The sequence below is a fragment of the Micromys minutus genome (genome assembly GCF_963924665.1).
Source record: "Micromys minutus genome assembly, chromosome: 12".
NCBI classification, from domain to species: domain Eukaryota; kingdom Metazoa; phylum Chordata; class Mammalia; order Rodentia; family Muridae; genus Micromys; species Micromys minutus.
This window is the reverse complement of record NC_137981.1, coordinates 2,785,333-2,809,942: the sequence shown is the minus strand read 5'-3', so window position 1 is coordinate 2,809,942 and position 24,610 is coordinate 2,785,333. Positions and strand designations below refer to the sequence as shown.

General features: G+C 44.0%; 1 protein-coding gene and 1 pseudogene across 4 annotated transcripts in view; both read left to right on the top strand.

Annotated features, from left to right (window-relative positions):
- FHIT (fragile histidine triad diadenosine triphosphatase) overlaps positions 1-24,610 on the top strand; it is a 1,443,778-nt gene that overhangs the window by 438,736 nt on the left and 980,432 nt on the right. The window lies entirely within an intron of this gene.
- On the top strand, positions 6,937-9,172 carry LOC308428016 (calcium/calmodulin-dependent protein kinase type II subunit gamma-like; annotated as a pseudogene). The gene is made up of 2 exons: positions 6,937-6,958; positions 7,737-9,172. The product of its transcript is annotated as a calcium/calmodulin-dependent protein kinase type II subunit gamma-like (transcript).

Below are 24,610 nucleotides of genomic sequence, written 5' to 3'. Positions count from 1 at the left end.
AGATCTTGGGAATGAACACTGTTGGCACTTAGTGAGCATCAGTTTTATTCACAGTGTGTTTGGGTCGGGGAGACTGCATGTATGTGCATGCTGACTGACTTGCAGTCGGGGAGACTGCATGTATGTGCATGCTGACTGACTTGCAGTCAGGGAGACTGCATGTATGTGCATGCTGACTGACTTGCATGCTAGAGGTGAACCTCAGTGTTGTTCCTAGGGAACCATCCAACTTGAGTATTTTCTGTTTGTTTGGCTTTTAAGTATTTTGTCACACTTGGGTGTGAACCACACATATGCTCTATGCTGGAACAGAGCATTGGAGTCCCTGAAACTGGAGTTACAAATGATTAACCACCACAAGGGTGCCAAGAGCTGAATCCCATTCCTCAGAAAGAGCAGCAAGTGATCTAACCACTGAGCCATCTCTCCAGCCTAGACCTTGTTTTTGAGAGAGGGTCTCTCACTGGTCTGGGAACCATCATTGATTATGCTGGGCTGGATACCCAGGGAGCAGACTATATCTTGTTTCCCAATACTGGAATTACACATGCTCACCACCTGCATGCCAACTTTTTTGTGTGGGTTCTACATAGCACAGAACCAGGTCTCAGGTTTGCACAGTAAACCAACAAACCTATCACCACATCAACCTGAGAGAGGAGTATGTGCAGTTGACAATGATACCATAGAATGTGTTATGGTCCACTTGTAACCTGCTTTCAAGGTGTAGCCAGTAGCTGATTGTAAGGCATCACCAGCCTGTCTGTATCTTTTTGCCTTCCTTCCTTCCTTCCCTCCTTCCTTCCTTTCTTCATTGTATTTTTTTGAGATAGGATTTCTCATGGTAATGGCCCTGGCTTTCTGAGAACTCAATTTATAGACCAGTGTGGCCTTGAACTCACAGAGATCCACCTAGAACTGCCTCCTAAGTGCTGGGATTAAAGGCATATACTACTTTCCCAGATTGATTCAGCATTTTAAAATGAGCCACTGGGATTGGAATATTCCTCTTAGCACCAGCCCTCACATTATCCACTGATGACAGTCTATTGATGTTAAACAAATCTCAAATCTACTTTTCAGCTTAGGCAGTGTTCAGAGTGATTTGGACACATTGCTTTTACATTCTGATGTGATCGTTGGTTTCCTGTGTCCTGAAAGTTTCTAAGATTCTTGAGGTCTAGAACTTTTCACACAGTGTCCAAAGCCCATTGTGTGTTCTACTGGGGTGCTAGGTGAGTCATTCATTGCACAGCACTTCCTAGTTGTTCTTTTTCTAGGTTTGATGAGCACCAATGTAGCCTAACATCAGGCTGTAGAAATAGTAAAACAGGGAGTTTGGGTTAATATTTCTTTGTTGTCTTATAATTCTTGAAATTACCACTTGGAGTTATTTGCAAGGTACAGATTTGCTGAGCTATAATATGACTGCTTTCTATTTGGTATTTCCTTTTCTGTGGATTTCCTGCTTAATGGCTTCCCTTTGGGAAAACTGTGAGCTCAAGGATTAAAGAGGGAGTTTTGTGTTTAAAGCAGAGGGAGAAGACAAGGGGACCCCTTCAACAGCATACCTTCGTTTTGTCACTCCTCATCTTCCCTGTTGTTACACCAAATGCCTACAAAACAAGCAGGAATAAATCAGCTAGATAAGTACATGCCATGAATTCATGAGGACTGGAGTGGGATCCCTTGCAGCTATGTAATTGCCAGTGTTTAGCTACCCAGCCATAATTCCTGTGCTCAGAAGACAGGCATATGTGATTCCTAGAACAAGCTAGACATCTAGGATAACTCTAGGCAAGCTCTAGGTTCAGTCAAGACCCCTGCCTCAGTCAATGAATTGTAGACCAATAAAAGAAGATTCTAGACATCTGTCAGACTTCAGCCTTCAAGCATATGTACATTAGTGCCTGTAGTGGAACTTCCTATGTCCCTATACCATCCTGCCTTCCTTGATTTACATGCCATGGACCAGCTCTAGGGTCTACTAGCACACAGCGGCAGGTGGTAAGGTAGGCATTTGGGGAACCCCATCCTACCCTTCATCACTACCAGCACAATCTCTAGGAAGACATAACTGGGATGAGGAATGCAGGTTATGAAGAGGGGCCGTCACATGGCTGCAGCCAATCACATGCAGCTTTTCTGTTTGGGAAGAGCTGTAAATTGATTAGCAAGGCTAAATGTCAAGGTACATTTTATTGGAGTCATCTATGCATATTTGGAGTTTGTTGTGATATATTTGAATCTAATGTGTATTAATATGTGGGCAAAGGTTAATTTTGACTATTTCTGTGCTGAGACGCTCCACGTGTCTTTCCTTCGCAGCTTTGTGAGCTGTGTGTTTCTCATTTTGGTGGCCCATCTTTGACTTTGGCGCATCACTAATTATGCACATGATTTTAGAATGACACTGACATGAATACAAAATATTAATAAACCAACAAGACAAGCAGTTTTCAAAAATCACATTATGTGTACTTACTGCTTAACTGACCTTTTCTGCAGTTACTTACATCTTTTAAACATCCATTTAATTTCAAAGCCAGAATATTAGCCTATTTATATGTAAATTGCCTTTAATTCACGCATTGATTTAGAAGACTAATCCAAAAGATCTTTCACTGCAAGTGACCCTTCTGCCTTTATTCTTGTGAGAAAACTCTGAAGTGGTTCCTTGGTGACCCTCCCCCACCCCGTCTACCTGTGGTACAAGGGCGTCAGTTGAGCCTCCATAAACCGTTCACAATTGTGCACTTTTCAGGCAATGCTGAATTAATAGGGTAATTTTCTGTGTACTCTCTCAGTGTGCATGGAGCCATTTGAAAGCTGGACTTTGTTCCTCATAGTATCACTCTAGCTTCATTTTTACCCAGTAAACTTTACTGGGAATTTCTCTAAGAAATATGATGTGTTATCTGAGCAAAAATAGTGGTTCTTGGTGACTTTCTCTGAAGAACTTTGATGTCAGAGAAGTCCTAGCTTCTGTTATTCTCTTCTATACCTGCCATAGAATGCAGAGGATCTCAAGATGGGTGGATTAACATCCACAGTCATGTGTATATATAATTCATTTAGCTTATGCTCTCTTTGTTTTGTTAATCTTAGAGAACCACTATAACTGGTGATTCACAGGTTCTCTTTCATCTGGGAATAGTGGGATTGTCTGTCTCGTTCTTGTCCTGGTGGGGATAGTGCAAGGAATTGAGAGTTTGACTTCTATGGAACATTTGAAGCAAATTAAGCAAATTAAGGTGGCATGTGCACAAGCACACAGAGACACATACACAAACACATACATGTGCACACATACACACACAAACACACACACACACAATACATTACATTTGTGCTTCCATTCCAACCTTTTTCTCCCTTGAAATAGAAATATCTGTCAGGTCTTGGATTTATTTATTTGTTTTGAAATAGAGACTTACTCTGTAATCCTAGCTGGCCTGGAACTCTTACAGATCAGGCTGGCTGGGAACTCACAGAGATTCATTTGCTCTGCCTAAGTATGGGGATGAAAGGCATGGACCATCACACCCAGGCCTCTATTGGACGTCTAACCTGAGGTGATGAATAGAAGGTCATAGTCAGAAACAACATGTAAATGTGTATTGTAAATTTATATAAATTGCTCTACGTTAAATGCCATTCTTCAGAGCAAAGGTTCATTTAGAACATAATATACCCCTCTTCGGACCTGACCCTAAAGAGCCAGGGTCCTGGGATCCACATATCACCCTCTGTTTAGCTCCTATTCTGAAATAGAGTTTTGTTTGTTTGCTTGTTCATTTTTTAGTGCTAGGGATTAAACTTAGAGCCTCTATTGGTGTGGCTAGCATTCCACTACGGAGCTATATCCTGAGCCCACAAAATTATCAAATATATAACAGAAAGTATAAGCATCACCATTTTTCCTGGTAATTATAGTCCATAAAGTTGTCACAGCCACTGAGTTAGTGAATAGTGAGTCACAGCTTTCATAAGCGATCCAGACTCAGATTTCCATGAGCCTTTGACCAAACATTTTTGCTAACTGATCAATAAACAGCCTTGTTTTCTATTCATTTTTGTTTGAAGACATCTCATTTCACCTATGCCTGTTTCGTTAATATCAACGGTGTTGAACTCAAAACTGAATGGAGCTGTCAATCACAGGCTTTTGCAGTGAGGGCACTATAGGAACCATTTGAAATATCCCAGTCATGAACAAGCACAAATGAATGCTTGTCCAGAGGACAAGACTGAAGGGAGTCTAGGGACCTGCTTGGACTGTCCTTCCTTCTTTGGAACCTGTGTGTCTCATGACAACTTCACCTCTAGGAATGTCAGCAAATCCCTGCAAAAGCTTTAAGAGTATTATTGATTCTAGGGTTACAAATAGATTACAAATTAGTGAATTCCTGACTACAGAAGGTATAAATGATAGAGATCAATCATGGATGTGTATATGTTTATCTGTTTGTCTTTTCATACAAGGCTTATGTGAGGAGGGTTGATGCCAGAGCCTGATGGGGCTCCACCCAACATCAAACTCATATCAAGATATAGACAATAGGTTGCCCAAAGAGTTTTCTAATTATGACAATAGAGCCTCCTAGTGAAGCCCGTGACAAAGTACTCTACTCTGGCTGAACTTCCAGAAGAACTTCTCTGAACAGTAAGTTGAAAAATATTGTCTTCACTAAAACATAGTAAGATAAAACAGACCAAAAGACAAAAACAAAACCACAAAACAGCAACAGTAAAAACTGTAAATATTTATTAGGCTCATTTACATTTTATGACAATTTTCTCTTTTAGTCAATGGTATTTTAATAAAAATGAATTTTTCATTTTAAGAATGCATTTTTCTTCATTCCCATGACAAGCTTTTGACCCTGCAGGTCCAGATACAGGGCTTAGAGTTGGCTCTACCAAATCTACCTCATTTACAGGCTTCTGGATCATGTGAAAGGGCTGGTCCTTCAGATCCAAAGATGCAGAACCTCTATCACACAGGGCAACAGCAGGCTATCTGAGGGAAGTCCTGGGGAAGAACCAGTATTGATAATGTGGCAGAAGCCAGAGGCCTTGAACCACACCAATGACTCATTGCAATGAACATTTGCAATGAAGTAATGTGCACAGAATGGTGTACTGTAATGTGTACACTGACATACTACAGCTTCCACAATAAGATATTTTCTATACTTAGTTTTGGTTCACTTATTATTTATTTTATTTTGCGGGGCAGTTGCCAAGGCAGAGGGTGGATCTGAAGGCACAGGAAGATGAGTGAGATTGGGGTATGACATGAAACTCACAAAGAATCTATGAAAAGTTTAAAAAGAAAAGAAAATCCGGCTTTCTGTCATTTGGTTCAGAATGGTAACAGGAGATGCTGACAAACCCATTTATATGCAATGTCAGGTGTATCTCCAGATTCCGGTCCCTTCTCATCTCCAGCATGTCCTTTCCCCTTCTGTCTTGTCTGCCTCCTGCCTCTTTCATCTTTCTTCCTGCCTTGTTTTCTACCTGCTTCTTTAATGATGATCATCAGGATCTCAGGGAGAAAAGATACTTTCTGGTTCTACCCAGGCTTCTAAAGGAGATGGCAGTCCCCCCTGGAAAACGGGAAGCTGAACAACCAGCTAAAACTCTAAGCTGTGACACTCTAGATTTTTCTACTCCTGGAGAGTAAGCCCAGAGAAGCTGGTGAAATAAACTAGTCTCAGAATAACTATGTTGAATTTAATTACTTGGTGTTTTTATTTTTGAGAGATGGCTACATGGTTAAAAGCATTTATTGATCTTTCAGAGGACCTGACTTGGGTTCTCAGCGCCCACATCAGTCAGCCCCAGGGCATCTGGCCCCCACTTCTGTTCCCAAGGGTAATTGCATATGTGTGACATACATATATATTAATCAAAACAAAAATAAATATTAATGTGTTTTATAAAAAGATGTATTGCTGTTGTTACTTGGGACACTGTCATTATTTATAGGAAGGGCTCTTGATGGAGTAGGGAAATCAGCTCATTCATTCATTCATTGCTCATTCATTCATTCGTTGCTCAGTCCACAGTTACATATTGAATCCCTACATTGTGATAGTATGTGCAAGACGTGGGTGCTACAGAAGTCAAATAGGCACATAAAGCTTATTGGCCTTGGTCTTGGTGGTGAATTTGTAACATTACACCCCACTCTTAGTGAGAATAGCAAAAACAATGTTATGTTGCAAATTTTAAAAACAGAAATAATTAACAAGATAAGAAGGTAGCTTCCACAACTACACCCTAGAGTATAGGTGATTTGATGAGAAATAGATGTGAATCAGACATGTCTAAAACCTAGGAGGTGTCAACATCAGCTGCAAGGAAAAATCATTATAGAGCGTGCCACAGACTGTTGGGGTGGCCTGTCATCACAAGTAGAAAGAAAAGCTGGGAGGCAGGTGGAGGAAAGAGACTCCCTGACTACCATTTCTCTGAAGTCAGGGAGTACAGTCCTGGTCAAAGAAACATGTTTACTACTTGTTGAACCAGGGTGGTAACACGTCTGGCTGAAGCACTGCAAGAGAGGATAGGCTGGCTTTGGCTGTTGGCGTTGGCGATTTCCATCTGTGATGGCAGAGCAAACTTGTCAAAGTGCTGTCTGATCTTACTATTCAGGAGGCAGGAGCAGCTCCATAAACAAACTCAAGTCCAGTGACCATTCCAAGGACTCAGCTCTACCAAGCAGCCCCACCTTCAAAAATTTAACATCTTCCCCAAATAAAGCCACCAACTGGCACCAGATGTTCAAATATCTGAGCCTTGATACCTGAAATCTCAAATTCAAATATTACAGAGATTCCTGATAAAAGTAAAGATCAAACCCAGAGCTGCATTATTATCCACCAGTCCTATTTTTGTGTGTATGCTGTGGTTAGGGTTTCTATTGCTATGAAGAGACGCCATGGACACAGTAAGTCATAGGAAGGTTAGTCCATTATCGCCATGGTGGGGGTCTACATCTTGATCCACAGGTAGCAGAAGTAACTGTGCTACATTTGTATAGCTGAGCATATGAGACCTCAAAGCCCACCTCCAGCATAACACACTTTCTCCAGCAAGTGTACACCTACCTAGGCCATGCCTCCTAATTGTGTCACTCACTTGGGCCTATGGGGGCCAATCACACTCAAATCACCACAATACCAGAATGAAGTCTGTGGCACACATACTCTTCGTGGTATTAGTCTTGATATGCAGGGCATGATGACAACCTATGCATCTATTGTCAGGTAAGAAACTGTGATAGATACACATGGATGAAACACTACACAGCCACAAGGTGGGAAACCCTACAGGGCATTAAGTAAGCCAGTCATAAAAAGAGAAGTGTAAGCTCTAAAAAGTAAGTCAGATACATCTAGCAGACTGTGATGTTAAAGGAAGGTGGGGGGCGGGGAGTCAGGGAATATGGGTTAAAAAGTGCAAAGTTGTTGTTGTGTAGGATAATGAAGCCAAAAAATGGCTTTTGGCATGACTAAGGGTACTATATTCTGGAAGTTTGATTAAAGAACAGATGTTATGGGTGAGAAGTTGACACAGGTAGTAAATGAAGCCCTTACTGCACAATCCTAAGGCCCTAAATTCAGTCCTCGGCAACCATGTGAACAATGAGATGTGGGCGGTGCTGCCGGGCTCAGCCTGGTCTCCTATTGCTCCCTCAGCCAGGTGTCCATGACTACACCGGCCAGTATGGCCACCACCCACCGCCACCTGCACCCGCTTCACAGATGACTGCCAGCTTTTCGAGGAGCTCGGCAAGGGTGCCTTCTCAGTGGTCTGAAGGTGGGTGAAGAAAAGATCCACGCAGCAGCAAAAATCATCAATACCAAGAAGTTGTCTGCCCGAGATCATCAGAAACTAGTACGAGAGGCCTGGATATGCCGACTTCTGAAACATCCAAACATTGTGTGTCTCCATGACAATATTTCTGAGGGTTTCACTGCCTGGTGTTTGATATTGTTACCGGAGGGGAGTTGTTTGAAGACATTGTGGCCAGAGAGTACTATAGTGATGCCAGCCACTGTGTACATCAGATCCTTGAGAGTGTTAACCACATCCACCGGCATGACATCATCCACCGGGTCCTGAAACCTGAATACTTGCTGCTGGCAAGTAAATCCAAGGATGCTGCTGTCAAGCTAGCTGATTTTGGGCTGGCTGTGGAAGTGCAGGGAGAGCATCAGGCTTGGCTTGGTTTTGCTGTCCCCTGAGGTCTTGAGGAAAGGTCCCTATGGAAAAGCTGTGGGTATCTGGGCCTGCGGGGTTACCGTGTATATCCTCCTGGTGGTCTTCCCTCCCTTCTGGGATGAGGGTCAGCACAGTATCAGCACATCAAAGCTGGAGCTTACGGTTTCCCATCACCAAAATGGGACACAGCCACTCCTGAAGCTAAGAACTTGATCCACCAGATGCTGACCATAAACCCTGCAAAGCGTATCACGGCTGGCCCGTGGATCTGTCAACAGTCTGCAATGGCGTCCGTGATGCATCACCAAGAGACAGAGGAGTGCTTGTGCAAATTCAACGCCCTGAGAAAACTGAAGGGTGCCATCCTCACAACCATGCTTGTCTCCAGGAATGTTTCAGCTGCCAAGAGCCTATGCCAAGAAGTCAGATGGCAGTGTCAAGGAACCACAAGCCACCGTGGTACATAATGCTACAGACAGGATCAAGGGCTCCACAGAGAGCCGCTACACCACCACACAAGATGAAGATCTCAAAGTGCGAAAACAGGACGTCATTAAGATCACAGAACAACTGATCGAAGCCATCAACAATGGGGACTTTGAGGCCCACGCAAAGATTGGTGACCCGGGCCTCACTTCCTTTGAGCCAGAAGCCCTTGGTAAGCTCGTGGAGGGCATGGATTTCCCTAAGTTTTACTTTGAGAATATCCTGTCCAAGAATAGCAAGCCTATGCACACCACCATCCTAAAGCCACAAGTCCACATGATCGGGGAGGACACAGCCTGCATCGCCTATAACCGGCTAACTCAGTACATCGACGGGCCGGGTCGGCCTCGTACCAGTCAGTCAGCGGAGACCCAGATGTGGCACCTCCCGGACGGCAGTGGCTCATTGTACACATCACTGCTCAGGAGCCCCTGCCGCACCGCTGCGGTGAGCTCACCACAGGGGCATCATGAAATTCCAGCTGGAGGTTGAACGTTCGCAGCCAATGACTCTGGAGGGCCTGAGTGACAGTGGTGGTCCTGTTCGTTTGAGGTTCAAAACAATTAAATTACAAAGTGGCAGCCTGTTGCAGTAAATGTTAAAAAAAAAATAATAATAATAACGGTTTATCTCTTTATTTGCCCTGAGGTCTCACTCCTCAGGACCGACCCTGATACAGAGGCGCCCGCACCTGGTCCAAGCCGCCACCCAGATCTCACTCCATTCGTACAACTCCCTTACCTTGGCCGTTTACTACCACCTGTTCTCTGCCTCTGTCCCAGGATGTTTCTGTACCCCAAAATCCCACAAACACAACTCTACAGCCCAATAGCTTTTCAAACAGGTTTATATTTAACTCTCAATCCACAAATCCTCTACACAACAATATTACATCAAATAAACAAAGATACAAACTGCCCTTCTTCTATATGAGATACTAGACCTATAAAATCCTTAATATTCATAGTTGTTTAATGCCAATCAATATCACCTGGGTCTAGCTGGTCCTTGGGAACCTCCGACTTGCCATGACCTCTCCTCTTCTGACCTCTGGTCCTCTAACCTCTTAGGCTTACCCTTCTCTCTACCTCCCTCGCCCTGCCCAGTGACTGGCTTTCCTTTATTTTACTAATTAAAATGGGAAGGTTCAGATAGTCACCTCTTGAGTAAGTGACTGGGCAGCCCTTCTTGGGGAAGTGGGATTAATATTGAAATACAAACAGCTTTAGGACAATCTACAGCAGCAGCTCATGCACACCCCAGCATGCAGCCCTCCCTCCTGTCTGTCTCTTTTGTGTTTCTTACCTTTAAGGAAAAAAAGAAAAAAAGACTGTTAAAAAAAAAAAAGGAATTCATATCACGATGAGGTTTTAAACAACTGATAGCACTTGGGCTCGCAAGAAGGCGATTTGTTTGTGTGACTCTCATCCAGGAGTGAACAGTGGGCTCACCACCAGCTTTAAAGAGGTGAGCTTGGCCTCAGGCCCCCATGGACTTGGGGGGACCAGGCAAGGACTCTTGACAGAACTTTGGTCACGGACAGAGCCATGGTGTGGTTGCAACCCCAGTGGTGGCCTGATCACCCCAGGTCTAGGAGTGGACTTCTTCAGAATATGCATTGACACCTAGTATGGACAAGAAGAAAACACCATGGCTAACGGACCTGCTGTGGAGGCGGCTGCGAAGCATGACCTCCGGACTGAAGGCCTGGACTTTGCTGTACCGTTCCAGTTAGTGTAGGGAGGAAGAGAATTGAATTGCTGCAGAAGTGTGTCCCACACAGCGGGTGTGAAACCTTGTGTTAGTCTGACATGCACTTACTCATCCATTTCTATAGGAGCCACAATGCTCGTGGGTGTGAGACTGAGGCCAGATTTCTGCAGGTGGAAGGGGGAGGGATGGCTACTTTGTTTCCTGTCGCTGGCCAGGGCTCCTTTTGCCACTTTTAGCAGTTCTGTTTGTGTGCTGATCTGGACCATCTTTGTCTTGTATTTTCATGGTGGTGGTCCCCATGGTGACCCTCATCTGGGCCTGGACCCTCTGCCAAGTGCCCTGTGGGATGGGAGGAGTGAGGCAGTGGGATAAGAGATGGTGGTTGTTTCTATGCATTCTGGCTGCCCTCTGGGCTGCCTCCCTTCTTCCCATGCTGCACGTCCATCTCTTTCCTGGGGTTTGAGGTTGAACTGACTGCTTGGGTGAGAAGTACCCTCGTTAATGAGGCTCTTTACTGACCAACTGAATTGCAGACTCTTCTGCTGGGCAATCTGCATGGGTATCACCCCCTCACCTGCATGTACCCCAAAAAAGGCTCAGAGCCAAGGTTCCTGCATTCATTGTCCCTGTCTGTGCTCAAGGAGTTCAAGGAAGAAAAGATCTGCACCTTAGGCAGATAACAGAGAATGGAGGAGCAATTGCTCTTGGTTCCCTCCTACCAAACAACTGCACATTCTCTGCATTTGGGGGCAGGGAGGTGGGTAGATTTCAGCTCCTTGGATGACCTTCAGGAGGCACAGGAGCTGGGGAAAGAACTACAGACATTGGAACCAGCTGAGAAGAGACAAACTCATGGGTGCTGGTGCTTGAATTTAGCCAGGCTCCTCAAGCACCTCGTGCATGCCTCAGACCCTGGACCCTAGTCCCTTCCTGCCCTGCAGCCTGCAGTGCCAGCCAACAGATATCTTCACCACAGGGTTTGGTTTTGTTGGCTTGAAGACGACAGATGGTCTTAGCGCTCACTGAGACCCATAGCTTCATATGGCTGCTCCAGCCCCACTTCTTAGCGTTCTTACTCCACTTCTGGGGCTAATGTCAGCATCTATAGACTATCAATAGACTATTTAAAAAACAGACCACCTTTTAAACAGGAAATGGAAGGCATCTGATGCAAAACTTTTGCATGATGACATAGAAATAATTTAAAAGCAGGGTTTGTTCTGAATGTTGGGAGTCCCTTCATAGCTCTGTTACAATGAAACCTTGAAGACATTTAATACAATAACCTTTAAACAGTCAAAAAAAAAATCAGATGTGGTGGTGAATGCTTGTATTCCCACTAAGGAGACAGAGGTGGGGTGGGGCTGTGGCTCTGCTGGCCAGCTAGCATGGCTTAATGGCTGAGATTCTCAGACCTTGCCTCAGAAAAGAAGGTGGGCTCAGGTGAAAATGCCTGAGGTCGACTCCCTGGCCGACATATACATAAATTCAGGTGCACCCACACATGAACATAAACATGAAGAAATGGCTGTGGAGTTTTTTTCCTTAAAGAAAAGACACTGGGTAATGTCACCACACACACATAAAGGTGACACTCTGAGATGGTACGTAGATCTATTTGCTTGTCTGTGGTGATGACGCCTCTTCAGATGTGTCTGAAGCACAGGGATGAGCTGGGAGCTGGCGTATTGACATTTGTCACTCATTTTGGAACCAGCGATCCTACTGTGTCCTTACCACAAGGTCCCCTTCATGTGGCTTTTACTATATTCCCTTTGTGAGTGGAAGGGCTGAGTGTCGGGAGGTGAGGTGACCCCTTTAAACCCGTCACTCTTAAGTGACAGAGCTAGAGTGTGGCATCTGCAGTCCTGCCCCCTGCACTTGTCTCTGGCATGTTTTTAATCATCATGACACCATTACATACTTTAGATTAAGCTGGTTACATGTAACGATAGTCTTATTCCAATAAATTTCTCCTGTTCGTCTTGTTTCTTGGTCACATACCAGAAAACACCTACTTATCTTCAGCCCTGTCTACCTTACTTTATAAATGAGAATATTTAGACATGAAATAGGGAAGGAATAGTGTTCAGCTTCAAGTTCTTAGGAAGGAATGAGCTTGGGACTCAAACCCTGGCTGTCTTTAGTTTTCTACCATGTTCTCATCTTTTAAAACCTATTAAAATTACTGCCCTTTTTTCTTACTTCAGCTCCAGTGCATGCCAAATGTAGAAAGGTTAGGGAACATACATGTACAATAAACAAGAGATTCTGAATTTACCTGTCTCAGTTCTCACATTCTCTCAATATTCAGGAAGTGTTTTGTCTGGGTGTGTAGTGTGGGTATGTAGTATGTGTATGTATGTGTGGGTATGTATGTGTGGGTATGTAGTGTGGTATGTAGTATGTGTATGTATGTGTGGGTATGTATGTGTGGGTATGCATGTGTGGGTATGTAGTATGTATAAGTATGTGTGGGTATATAGTATAGGTATGTAGTGTGTGTATGTAGTTTTACATGTATGTGTGAGTATGTATGTGTGGGTATGTATGTATGTGTATGTATGTGTGGGTATGTATGTATGTGTATGTATGTGTGAGTATGTATGTATGGATATATAGTATAGGTATGTAGTGTGTGTATGTAGTTTTACATGTATGTGTGGGTATGTATGTTTGGGTGTGTATGTGTAGGTATGTATTGTAGGTATGTATGTATGGGTATGTTCACGTGTGTTTTGTGCTTGTCCTATGCATGTTAATGTCTAGAACAAAACCATTTGCTCGTGGAGGAAAAAAATAACAAAACACAAGAACATCAGCAGGTTGTTTAATTCCGGTTCCTGTCTCCTATAGCTCAGCCTTCTTACCAAGACTGTGTTTTCTTGGTACACTCACTGCTTTCTGCTGGACTGCATAGGCCCAGAGGCCCAGGCAGGAAGTGGGCACAGAAGCCCGTTTCTCGTCATTCTCCAGTCCTGGATTCTGTGGGTAGCAATTACCCAGCCATCGTGCTTCTCTCTGGGGTAGAGTTGAAATGACACAGAGGCCACTTTCCAGACACAGCCAGAACCATGGTACACAGATTGTACTGGGACACTGACTATGGCATGATAACAGGGAGGATCCTCTCTTGGTGGGCCTGTCTGCCTTCAGTGTAAGAAATATGTCATGGGCTTCTGTGGCTCCTGGGTTCCACCACATGACAGGCCACTCTGACCTTTACTTTAACAGAAGTGAGGACAGCCTACCGTAATTTACCTGCTATCATAAAATTCTTATATCTGCTGATCCGGCGTATATTTTTAATGTTATTTTATTTATGTGTATGCCTGTGTCTTCCTCCATGTATGTATATGGACCAGTGCATACCCTTGCCCAAGGAGGACAGAGGCACGGAAAGTGGAATTATGGAGAGCGGTGGGAACCTACCGTGGGGTCTCTGCAGGAGCAGCGTGTGGTTTCCAGAATGTCCACGCAATGCCCCAGCTTCAGGCTCTCAGACTTTATGTTAGTTCTTAAGAACCCACATGCTGACTTGATATATCGATTGTTTGACATTTTCAGTGATGTGTTTCTGGGTCTGTAATTTCTTCATGCCTTTGTTTTCATGGCATTATATACTGTTTGGCACATGGTAAGCTCTCTGGTGAAGAAGAACAGGACTATGTGCTCATCTATGGCCCCAGATGTAACTCATTTTGAAGTTTTAAAGTGACGAGAACGAGTCCGTCTGTGCTTTTCTCCCTCCTGGAGACTGAGAGCGGATTGGAAGCCACTATTAGTCCCCAAGAACCTCAAGTCTATCCCTGACTTTTCAATGTTGTCCCCTGTGCTTGTCCCAAGTTCTGTCCCTTTTAGAGGGGGTGCTTTCCAGCCTACAGCCTGTGTTCAGCTCAAATGGTGATCTGACTTCAGGGTGCTTTTCAAAGCAAAACCACATGGAAAGGTTTGAATGGACTGAAAGCGTTATGTGCTCATGGTCTTCACTGACAGGGTTTGGAAAACAAACATGGTGCGCTTCCAAAGAAAAGATGCTTTATCATACAGTCCTCTGTGTCCCCTGAACGACGAAATCAAGTTCGGTGGGTGAGATTTTACATGAACGTAATTTTGCCATTTTCACATCTCTCTTGGGCCCTTTCATCAAACATGGAAACATAAATACAGACCGAAAGTGTACAGTCTGTTACGATGGCTTAGCCACACCCTCGTTAATTTTTAAGTATATTGTAGAAGAGTTTTTAAAGTCTTCCGGGAAAATACCAATCAAGAAAGTTACTGAAGGCAACATGATGGAGCAGCTTTGTGGCAGGAGATAGCACGGAGCCTGCCATGGGACTGGCATCCTGGGATATTAATTAAACTTGTAACAAGGCCCAACTGCTCCTTTACAGCTTTAGCCCAGGCTGCTATAATCTAGTTCCCAAGTGAATAGACCAAGAAGCCAAAGGGTGGATAGTTTAACAAAAGGGAATCAGATGATTATCTTGTAAACTGGAGGAGAGATGGTATCGGGGCTTAATTGGATGGCTCGATAAGGTGATCGGGCTCAACTCAAGCCTTAAAGCACTTGCCTGGTTCTTTACAAGACGCTGGATTGGTTTGATTCATGAGAAAAGGAAAGAGTGCCAAATGGTCACTGGGATCTAAGAGATAAAGGCCAGGGAAAACAGAGATGCTTCAGTGGCTCATAGTAGTTGCTGGGGAGAAAGACTTAATACCACAATGAAAGAGACTAATGGAATGAACAAGGCGTGCCTCATTAGCAATCAAGAAAATTGCACTGACAGGTATTAAACACTCATATGACCAGGAGGAAAATGTCTTGGGAAATGCTGGGACTTAATTGGACACAGACATGGAGAGGGCACTAATAAATAGATATTCTTGGCTTTGACCTTGGGTTAATTACTGGGTTTTGATTTGTCTTTGATTTTTGACCATCTCAATGCAGATTAAAACTGTTCCCTTCTGTCCCCTGAAGTGGTAAATAAAGCTTAACCCTTTTACCCTCAATTTTTCCAACAAACTTTGTATCTAACTTAATTTTTAATTTTCTTCTTTTTTCATGCATGTGGTATGCATGTGTGTATATGCACCTAGATTTTGTGTGTGTGTGCATGTGTGTGTGAGCCTGTGTATGTGTGTATGTGCCTCTGTGTGTGCCTGTGTGTATGTGTGCCTTTGTGTGCATGTGTGTGCCTGTGTGTGTGCCTGTGTGTATACCTGTGTGTGTGCCTGTGTGTGCATGCCTGTGTATGTGTGTGTGCCTGTGTATGTGTGTGTGCTTATGTGTGCCTGTGTATGTGTGTGTGGCTGTGTGTGCATGTGTGTGCCTGTGTGTGTGCCTGTGTGTGTGCCTGTGTATGTGTGTGTGGCTGTGTGTGCATGTGTGTGCCTGTGTGTGTGCCTGTGTGTGTGCCTGTGTGTGTGAGTGCCTGTGTGTGCATGTGTGTGCCTGTGTGTACCTGTGTGTGTATGTGTGTGCCTATGTGTGTGTGCCTGTGTATGTGTGTGTGGCTGTGTGTGCATGTGTGTGCTTGTGTGTGTGCCTGTGTGTGTGTCTGTGTGTGTGTGAGTGCCTGTGTGTGCATGTGTGCCTGTGTGTGTGCCTGTGTGCATGTGCGTATGTGTGTTCGTGCACTTTCCCACTCATGCACAAGGGTCCTTCTCTGTCACATGGCCTCATTCCTTTTGTGACAGGCCTCTTGATGAATCTAGAGCTCACTGCTTTTTCAGGCAATAGACTGTCCAGAAGCTCTGGTAACTGCCCTGCCTCCCTCACACTGCAGAGGTTACAAGCACACTCGGCAGTTCCTGGCCCTTCCATGGGTGCTGGAGTTCCCAAGTCAGATTCCCATGTTCTACCCACTGAGTGTCCTCAGCCCTCTTTTATCATGTTCCCAGCAGTTGCCTAGCTTCCTTTATGTTGCAGGACAAGAAAGACATCTAGACCTTCTTCTGGGGAGACATGCCTTGGACAACTCTTTCTTGTGGTTTTTCTATCTACTAGCTAGTGTTGGATATGGAAATAGACTGCTTTCTCATGCAGACTGCTCAGTTGGGTTTTGAAATGAAGCATAGCTGAGGAGTTTGCTAAAAAGGCCACAGTGCTTGCTATGCTGTGGAAAACAAAAGGGGGAAGGAGAGAAGAAGAGGAGAGACACTGAGCGGGGAAGGGAGGGAGGGAAAGTGGGGGGGGGAGAGAGAGAGAGAGAGAGAGAGAGAGAGAGAGAGAGAGAGAGAGAGAGAAAGTGATTGCTGGAGAACAGAGACAAACACACACACACACACACACACACACACACACACACTGCAGACAAAGCCCTGGTGTCCTGAGACATGTTTCTATCTGGAAAGCTAGATGAAGAGTGTGGCCTTTGACTCACCCAAAGATGTTGCCGTGTTCACCGACTGCGAAGTGTATTTCATCCAATTAATAGGCCAGCCTTTGGCTAGGGAAGAAGATTGAGTTGGAAAGGAATGCTGGTGGGATTCCGAAGCAAGAGTGCATTTCATCCTTTTTGCGTGGCTTGGAGGGAAAGGAGCTCATTTGGAGAATCTACAGAAAAATGATTGCTGGATTAAAGTTTTCCGGAGAGAATGGTTACATTGTGAATGTTTTACCTGAATATTGGGAGGGGGAGCGAGAAGATGTGGCCATGGGTATTAGTCTCAAACAATAGAATGGGTTCTGGCTTGTCAAAAGAGCAAAGAAGTTTATTAAAGGCTATGAGGCATTTATAGGAAACCTGGGTAGTCCCTGAGAAATAGGCCTGAGGCTATGCTTCTGGGAACAATGCCCAAAACCACAATGCTAACTGGCCTGGTGAGAAAACAGCATCACCTCTGTGGGGGCCATTAAGCTGAATAAAACATTCCAGCTCCATAACAGAGGCAAGGCCGAAACAAAGGAATTCACATCAAACATAAGACGTTTGCTTCCTTCCTTCTTTTCTTCCTTCCTTCCTTCCGTCCTTCCTTCCTTCCTTCCTTCCTTCCTTCCTTCCTTCCTTCCTTCTTGCTTGCTGCCATCTTTCCTCCCTCCCCTTCCCTTGCCACAGCCGTGCTGTGATTCACATCTATAACTTTGTGTAGGCTCCTCCTTTTCATGCTACCAGACAGTTTAGTCACCCTCTAATCATGGAGCATGTGCCAGAACCAGCCTCTATTAATCATTTGCTCTACACTGACTAACATCTTGTTTGCCTCTCCTTCTTCCTGTTCACAAGACACTGTTTCTTGGTTGATAACTAGGACTGGGGCCACAAAGCTTTCCATCACAGATCCTGTTTTAGATCTAGTTTCCCATGCGCGGCCGGAGACCTTGGTCCCACAATGAAGGACCGTGACTCGACCGGTCCCGTTTACTCACTGCTTCTCTTCACTCTGACAGAATGACTGGGGTTTATAAACTGTGAGCTCCAAGATATCACAGGAACACTAATCCCCATTATCTCTGGTTCTCTAGTCTTCAGTCTCCTGCTGCAGAGTACGGGGACAGGCATGTTCATACAGTGGCCTGTGGGTCCTCATACCCCCTACAAACATCTCTAATGACCTGACTTCCTTCCACTGGCTGCCACATCTTAAAGGTTCTCTGCCTTCCAGTGTTGTGTGAAATGATTAAAAAAAACAAAAAAACAAAAAAAACAACTCTACTGCTGGCAGGCAGGCCAGCCTGTTCTCATCTTGTGGAGACTCTGTCCCAGAGCTCTGAAATCTCTCTATCTGACTTGCTAAGTTCCCATGGCGGTCACTTCCACACCATCCCCACGCATCCAAATTTACACGGCTAGCTGATCTGCACCTGTCACAAAGCCACACTTTGTCACCATACTTTTGTCTCTGGAACCCAGCTGAGTCACCACGCGAAGGAAAACTTCACACAAAATTAGTTTAGAATCAACAGGTAACATAATTGCTGATCACAGCAACTCGCTTCCTAATTTTGTAAGTCATTCTATGCTAAGCTCCTTCATTGGCTGATCCTGATGAATCCGCCATTGAACCTGGGTGTCTCTTTGCTACATTTTTTTCTCCAATCTTTCCCTGTCCAAAAGCAAGTCACCTTTTCCTGTCTCTACCTTTGTCTCTCTGACCTGGAAGTCCTCACCCAGTGATTGGTCTCCCAAAATCTTTATTCATTTGGGGAAGGTTCTGCTAATTCACTTCCCCAGGAAGGGTTGCCTACCTTCCCATTTTAATTAGTAAAATAAAGGAGAGCCAGTGACTGGGCAGGGTAAGGGAGGGAGAGAGAGGGGTCAGAGGGTCAGAGGAGGGGGAGGACCAAGAGGAAACTCCAAGATGGAGATCCAGAAGGATTAACTAGATCCAGGTGGACTTAATTGGCATTAAATAGCTGCGAACATTTAAGGATTTATAGGTCTAATATTTCATATAAAAGGGCCATTTGTATCTTTGTCTATTTGATGTAATCTTGTTGTGTAGTGTTTTTGGATTGAGAGTCTGATATATGAACTTGTATGAAAAGCTATCTGGCATTAGAGTTGTGATTGTGTTGGGATTTGGGGTTAAAGAAACACCCCAGGAACGGAGTGAGACCCGGGTGGCGGCTCAGACCAAGCAACAGGTCTTGCACTAGCTCTGTACTAGAAACGGCAGAGTGAGACCAAGGGGTCGATAAAAGAGATAAGCATTTTAATTTTTTAATATTTACTGCAACACATGAGAAATATCTGAAAGAATATTGAACATAGGACATCTCAAAAAGTATTCAGGCTGTGGAAAGTTTTAATGAAATCTCCTTGTGTTCTGAAGGACAGTTTGAGAAAGTACATCAAATTTACCTCTGTGAGAACTATGAGAAAATCTCAGTAATCTCTGCCTTCCTGTTACTTGGCTCAGTACCAGCTTGTCTTAGTTGGGTTTACTGTTGCTGTGATGAAACTCCATGGCCAAAAACAAGTGTCAGGAAGAGCTTATTTGGTTTATACTTCCACACCAGTCTGTCACTGAAGGAAGTCCAGACAGGAATGAATACAGGGCAGGGACCTGGATGTAGGCGCTGATGCAGAGGCCATGGAGGGATGCTGCTTACTGGCTTGCTCCCAGTGGCTTGCTCGGCCTGCTTTCTCAGAGAATCCGCGAACCACCAGCCAAAGGGAAGCTCTACCATAACGAGCAGAGCCCGATCACAGTAATCTCTAATTAGTACAATGCTCTCTAGATTCGCCTGAAGCCTGGTCTTATGGAGGCATTTTCTGAGTTGCACTTCCTTCTTCTCAAATAACTGTAGCTTAAGTCAACTTGACCTAAACCAGGCAGCGCACTGTGAACATAATCACAATGAGAGGAAAAGGATCCTTTTTCTAACTTACTTCATTCGCTTCATCATGTCAATGCTGTGGGAAGACCATGATGTCTAGTACCACCCTTGCCTTGGAATCGCTGTCTACCAGATATAGGGCTCCCATGCTCAATGACATATCTACCTTTCTTTGAGACAATAAACATTTAAGGGGCAGGATTTTTGCTAATGTACCCCATGATTAAATTATTGTTCTTTGACTATCCATGACCTTGAACTTTTTTCTAGTCTTTCTGCTTCTTGGTTACATGTCCAGGCCCGTTCAAAACTGAAAAAAAAAAAAAAAAAAAAAAAAAACAGGAAAGGCAGCAAAGAATCAAGAGGCTGAGCTGAAGTATATAATAAAGAGTTGAAAACTAAAGGCAATGAGAGAGACAGGCCTCCCAGATCTGGTGTTAGGGGGCTTGGGCCAGGGATAAAGGTGTCTTTGTCAGCCAGGTCAGGAATGTTCAGGAGGCAGCTTGCGATAAGGGTCATGTCATCATCTTTTATTTACACTGAGAACAAAGTGTTTCCTTTCAAGTTTTCTCAGATTTTTGTGCCTCTGAGTTAGAATGCAGAAAACATTCCAAGTCCTGGATTATTTGCATTCCATACGACAGGACAAATTTCTATCGAAAAGCATATTGATTTAAAATTCTTTCTTTGTTTTCTCTTGAACCTTTTGTAGCATCCTCTCTCTTCACAGCTGGAACAGACAGAGCCCAGTTGTTTTAGATGAAATTTGCCTTTCTGTTTTAAATACAGATACTCACGTTCAGGATCTCTGTAATGTACAGCAAACTTCTTCTTGAGAAGGTGGCCAGTCTCCCAGCATTTAGACTTCCTAAACTACCTTTGCTAGTGTTGCTGAGGAAACTCATTTGGTGCTTCCTCCTGAGTTTCAGGAGATTCATGGTTAGTGCTGCCCTTGCTTGGAAGGAGGTCACTGGTCCCTGTTCTGACAACATTCCTGAGAATGTCTGCTGACAGCCGGTCCTCTGCCTCTGGGATTCAGATCTTGCACCTCTTCCTTCCCTCATCCAACAACCCAAAAAAACGTTACTTTGCACTATGCTCTCAACAGTACCAATGTGGTAGGAAGCTGCCAGATCAACTAGCTCACTAAAGACAAATGTCTCCATTAAAGTCCTGGCTTCACTGCTGAATTTGCAGTGCACTATCTTGCTGCTAGATGTGGTTTGCTTCTGTACACAACGAATTATTACTATTTGAATATTCATGATATTCATTATCTGTACCACCCTTCTCTTTGCTTCTTATCAACATCATATCAAATTAGTTAAATGTGCATTTTTTTTTGATTCTCCTAAAGTGTGGTCCACATCCAGAAATATAGAAATAGTTGTGTAAGGGCAAAAGTGGACCTTTTGTGTCTGGTCTTTTCTTCTAGGGCACTATGTTTCCTATTGACACTATTTAACAGCAGTGGGCAGTAAGAGCTTTGACCTTATGGCCCACTCACCATTCCACCATTAATGTAGTCCACTAGCATACCCACAGCTTCATTTCGTGAAAAAATGGACCCTCTAGACTCTATTTCTAAAAAACAACCTGGGAGTTTTTCTCCACACTTTACTGGATAGTTTTGGCACGTGAAGTTCCGTGGACTGTGTATGCATGCCTGCCGGTTTGCGTGCCCATTTTCTTACCCTGCTAGGACTGTTTTCTGCTGAGGGACTGATAGCATACCTCATCAAGGGCCGCCTCGGCAGTGCTGGGAATGACGAGTGAGGGACCACAGGATGAGGGGAAATGGGAGGGCGCTGGGCAGGAAGTCAGGAGAAAGGCTTTCCCATCTCCCGGATACATTAATTTGCTGTGTGACCTTGGACAACTTATTTAACGTCAGTTCCTTCACCTGTGAAATGAAGTTAATAGTACCTGCCCATCTTAACTCAAATGGCTACACAGGGAAAAAAAAAACTGAGCATAGTTTTCAAACCACAGTTTTAAACGGATGGAGCAGTGTTATTTCGGTGTGCCGACCAGAGGGATATCTCCATCTTAAGGTAAGGGCAGTGGTAGCAGGAGCAGCTAATATGGGGCAGGCTTCTGCTTCAAATTCTGTTCCGGACAAGAGAATCTGAGCTGCTTTCCACACTGAGCAGTGCACATGTGCTGGTTTACCCACACAGATATTGCTGATCATCCACTAGTTCCCATTACCATTGATGAAGATCGGACCTGCCACCTTCATGCAGGGGAATAGATGCACAGATTTGTAATCATTCAGATCCAATCCTTATTCCTGGCTCTGTCACCGTGTGTGTCAGGGACAGTTATTTACATGCTCTAATCTATAATTTGTCCTCTATAAAATGCAGACTAAAAAAGTTTAGATGTCAAAGGTCTCCCACAGGTGCGTGGTTCCGATCTGGTGGCACTGTCTTGGGAGGTTTCAGATTATTTAGAAAACTGGGCCCTAGAGGGTGGTGATTTCATTTGGCCTGGCCTTACTTCTGTTTGAGGTCTCTGTCTCTTGATTCTCTGCCTCAAGTTCCTTCTACAAACCAAATGACTGCAGTGTCCCTGCCTTTCTCATCACAGTGGACTGTTCACTCTGAATTCTGGACCAGAATAAAGCCTTCATTGCTTTAACATAGTTTATGTTTAGTACTTTGTCACAACAATAAGTAACCAGTACAGGCATCAGAGTAGACAATCACAGCATGGAGGCACACATATAATTCCAGTGCTGTGGGGTATCCAGGAAAGAAGACTGCATTGGCCTGAGTTCAAGCTCATAGACAATTTTCACTAGCTGGCTGGCAACCACATTGGGTCCTAGGCCTTTCTCAAAAAAAGGTGAGCTTTTAGGCACAAGCCCCACCATATTCTGGGTTGACATTCCTCAGTGATCAAGAGCAGTTAGCCAGAAGTAGAATTACAGAAGTCAAAAAGAAGTCCATTTAGAGACCTCCCTATAACTACAGACTTCCATGAACTAGGACTTTGTTCTCATCTTGTTGCCGCCTACATGCTGGGTTGCATGGTCTGAGTGGTTCATCATGGATTCAGTTGTGCTAAGGTCGGGGGCCTGTACCATCAACACTTGGGGAGCTCAGGCAGGAGTACCTAGAGCTTAGGAATGTAAGATGGGCTCGTATAGTGATATCCCATTTAAGGAAACAAAATTTGGTGTCTGGTCTGTCTGGAACATAATACCTCAATAAACATGAGTTGGCAGCAAATAGCAGCAGCCCCATATCTAGGTAGCTGAGTGTTTTCTTGTGCTTTTCTGAATGCTCAGTAATGACTTTCAGTGATCATATTTAATGGAAATAATTATATTCAGCAAATGCAACCATGACAGAATAATAATTACTGCTGAAGAATTATGGCATAGCCACTGTGCCCTTATTCTATAGTGGCTTTATGACCTCTCATGACAATTGAATTACCTTACATCAGTAGTGTTTTTATACATATAGCCTCATACAGTTTTTTTATAAGCTGTGGAATCAGTGTGACTCATAGACCTATTTTACAGATCTGTAGGTGGATTCACAGAGGCATGGGCAATTATCCAGCTAATGGAATAGAAGATCTTGCATGTGCCTTCAAGGATCATATTCAGCTGCACTGAACAAAAGCCAAAGCATACTGTCAGGTTTTCCAGAGAAACCCAACAACTGGGGGAGAAGAAGGAGGACAGAGGTAGATGGATTGAGAAATTAACCGTGTGAGTGCCGAGTCTTGCAAGACCAAAATATAGGGCAGGGCAGCAGAATGAACACCTGGGAAGGCTAAGGCAGCTATCTGCTTGGACAATTCCCTTTTATTTGGAGAGGCCAATCTTCTAAGATCTGCTAACCTGGAGATGTAATTATCTTCATTTGGCCTCCACAGTTGGTTTCATTTCAAAAACAAAACAAAGACTTTAACAGCATCACCCAGACAAGAATGTGTCCTGAGACATAGCCTACGTCTGTTCACAGAGTCAGCCATCACATGCCACCTAAGTGTGTTGATGCATCATTAACCACACATCCAAAGGAAGACTTTATTGTTACCAAGATGTGTTAATCACTGTAAGTCTCCCACAGGACCAGAGCCGTCTGTCCCTGCTGCTTTATATCTTGTCCAGTCTCCTGTCCTAAGAGTTACAAGGTTGAAGCACCGTTCTCTGGTCTCATAAGGTTTCCCAGATGACTGGCAAAGGGCAACATCTAACAACTCTTTTGTTTTCCACAGAAGTTTTTTTGGAAGCCTCATCAAACAGTTTTCTTTGGGTCTTCTTGCTCCGTTATCGTTTTTATCAAGCATAGATGCCAGGACGCCTCAAAAGCTAAGTATGTTTTTCAAGGTCACTCCAGAAAGAATGACAACAGATGCCCATTGTTCACCCTTTGTGTCACACCAAAATGCTCACCAGGAATACATGGAGGGAGTCTGCCCTCACAGGGATTTCCTTTTGTAGTAATCACCTTGGACATGAGCCTCTAGGATTAATACGAAACTATTTTAGATTGGTGTTGGGGATGTACGTAGGTCAAAGGTAGAGCTTTTGTCTCTCTTATACTGAACCCCAGGGTTGATCCCTAGGACTACACTTAATTAATTACTTAACAAATTAACAAAGTATAAGTAAATGAGTAAAATTACCTTTAACTTGATGGAAACCGGTAGAGAGCTAAAGTAAAATTGAGCAGACAGCACCCTTTCTTCTCTGTCAGTTAAAGGAAAAATATTTCTTTTCATTCTGTGCTGATAGAAATGTAGAAAGCCAAGGAACAAGAGGAGAGGGGGAAGGGAAAGAAGGGAGGAAGCAGGTAAAGTACAGGCAAGGTATCTTAGCTTCTACATTCTACTGCTATGGAGATGCCATGACCAAGGCAA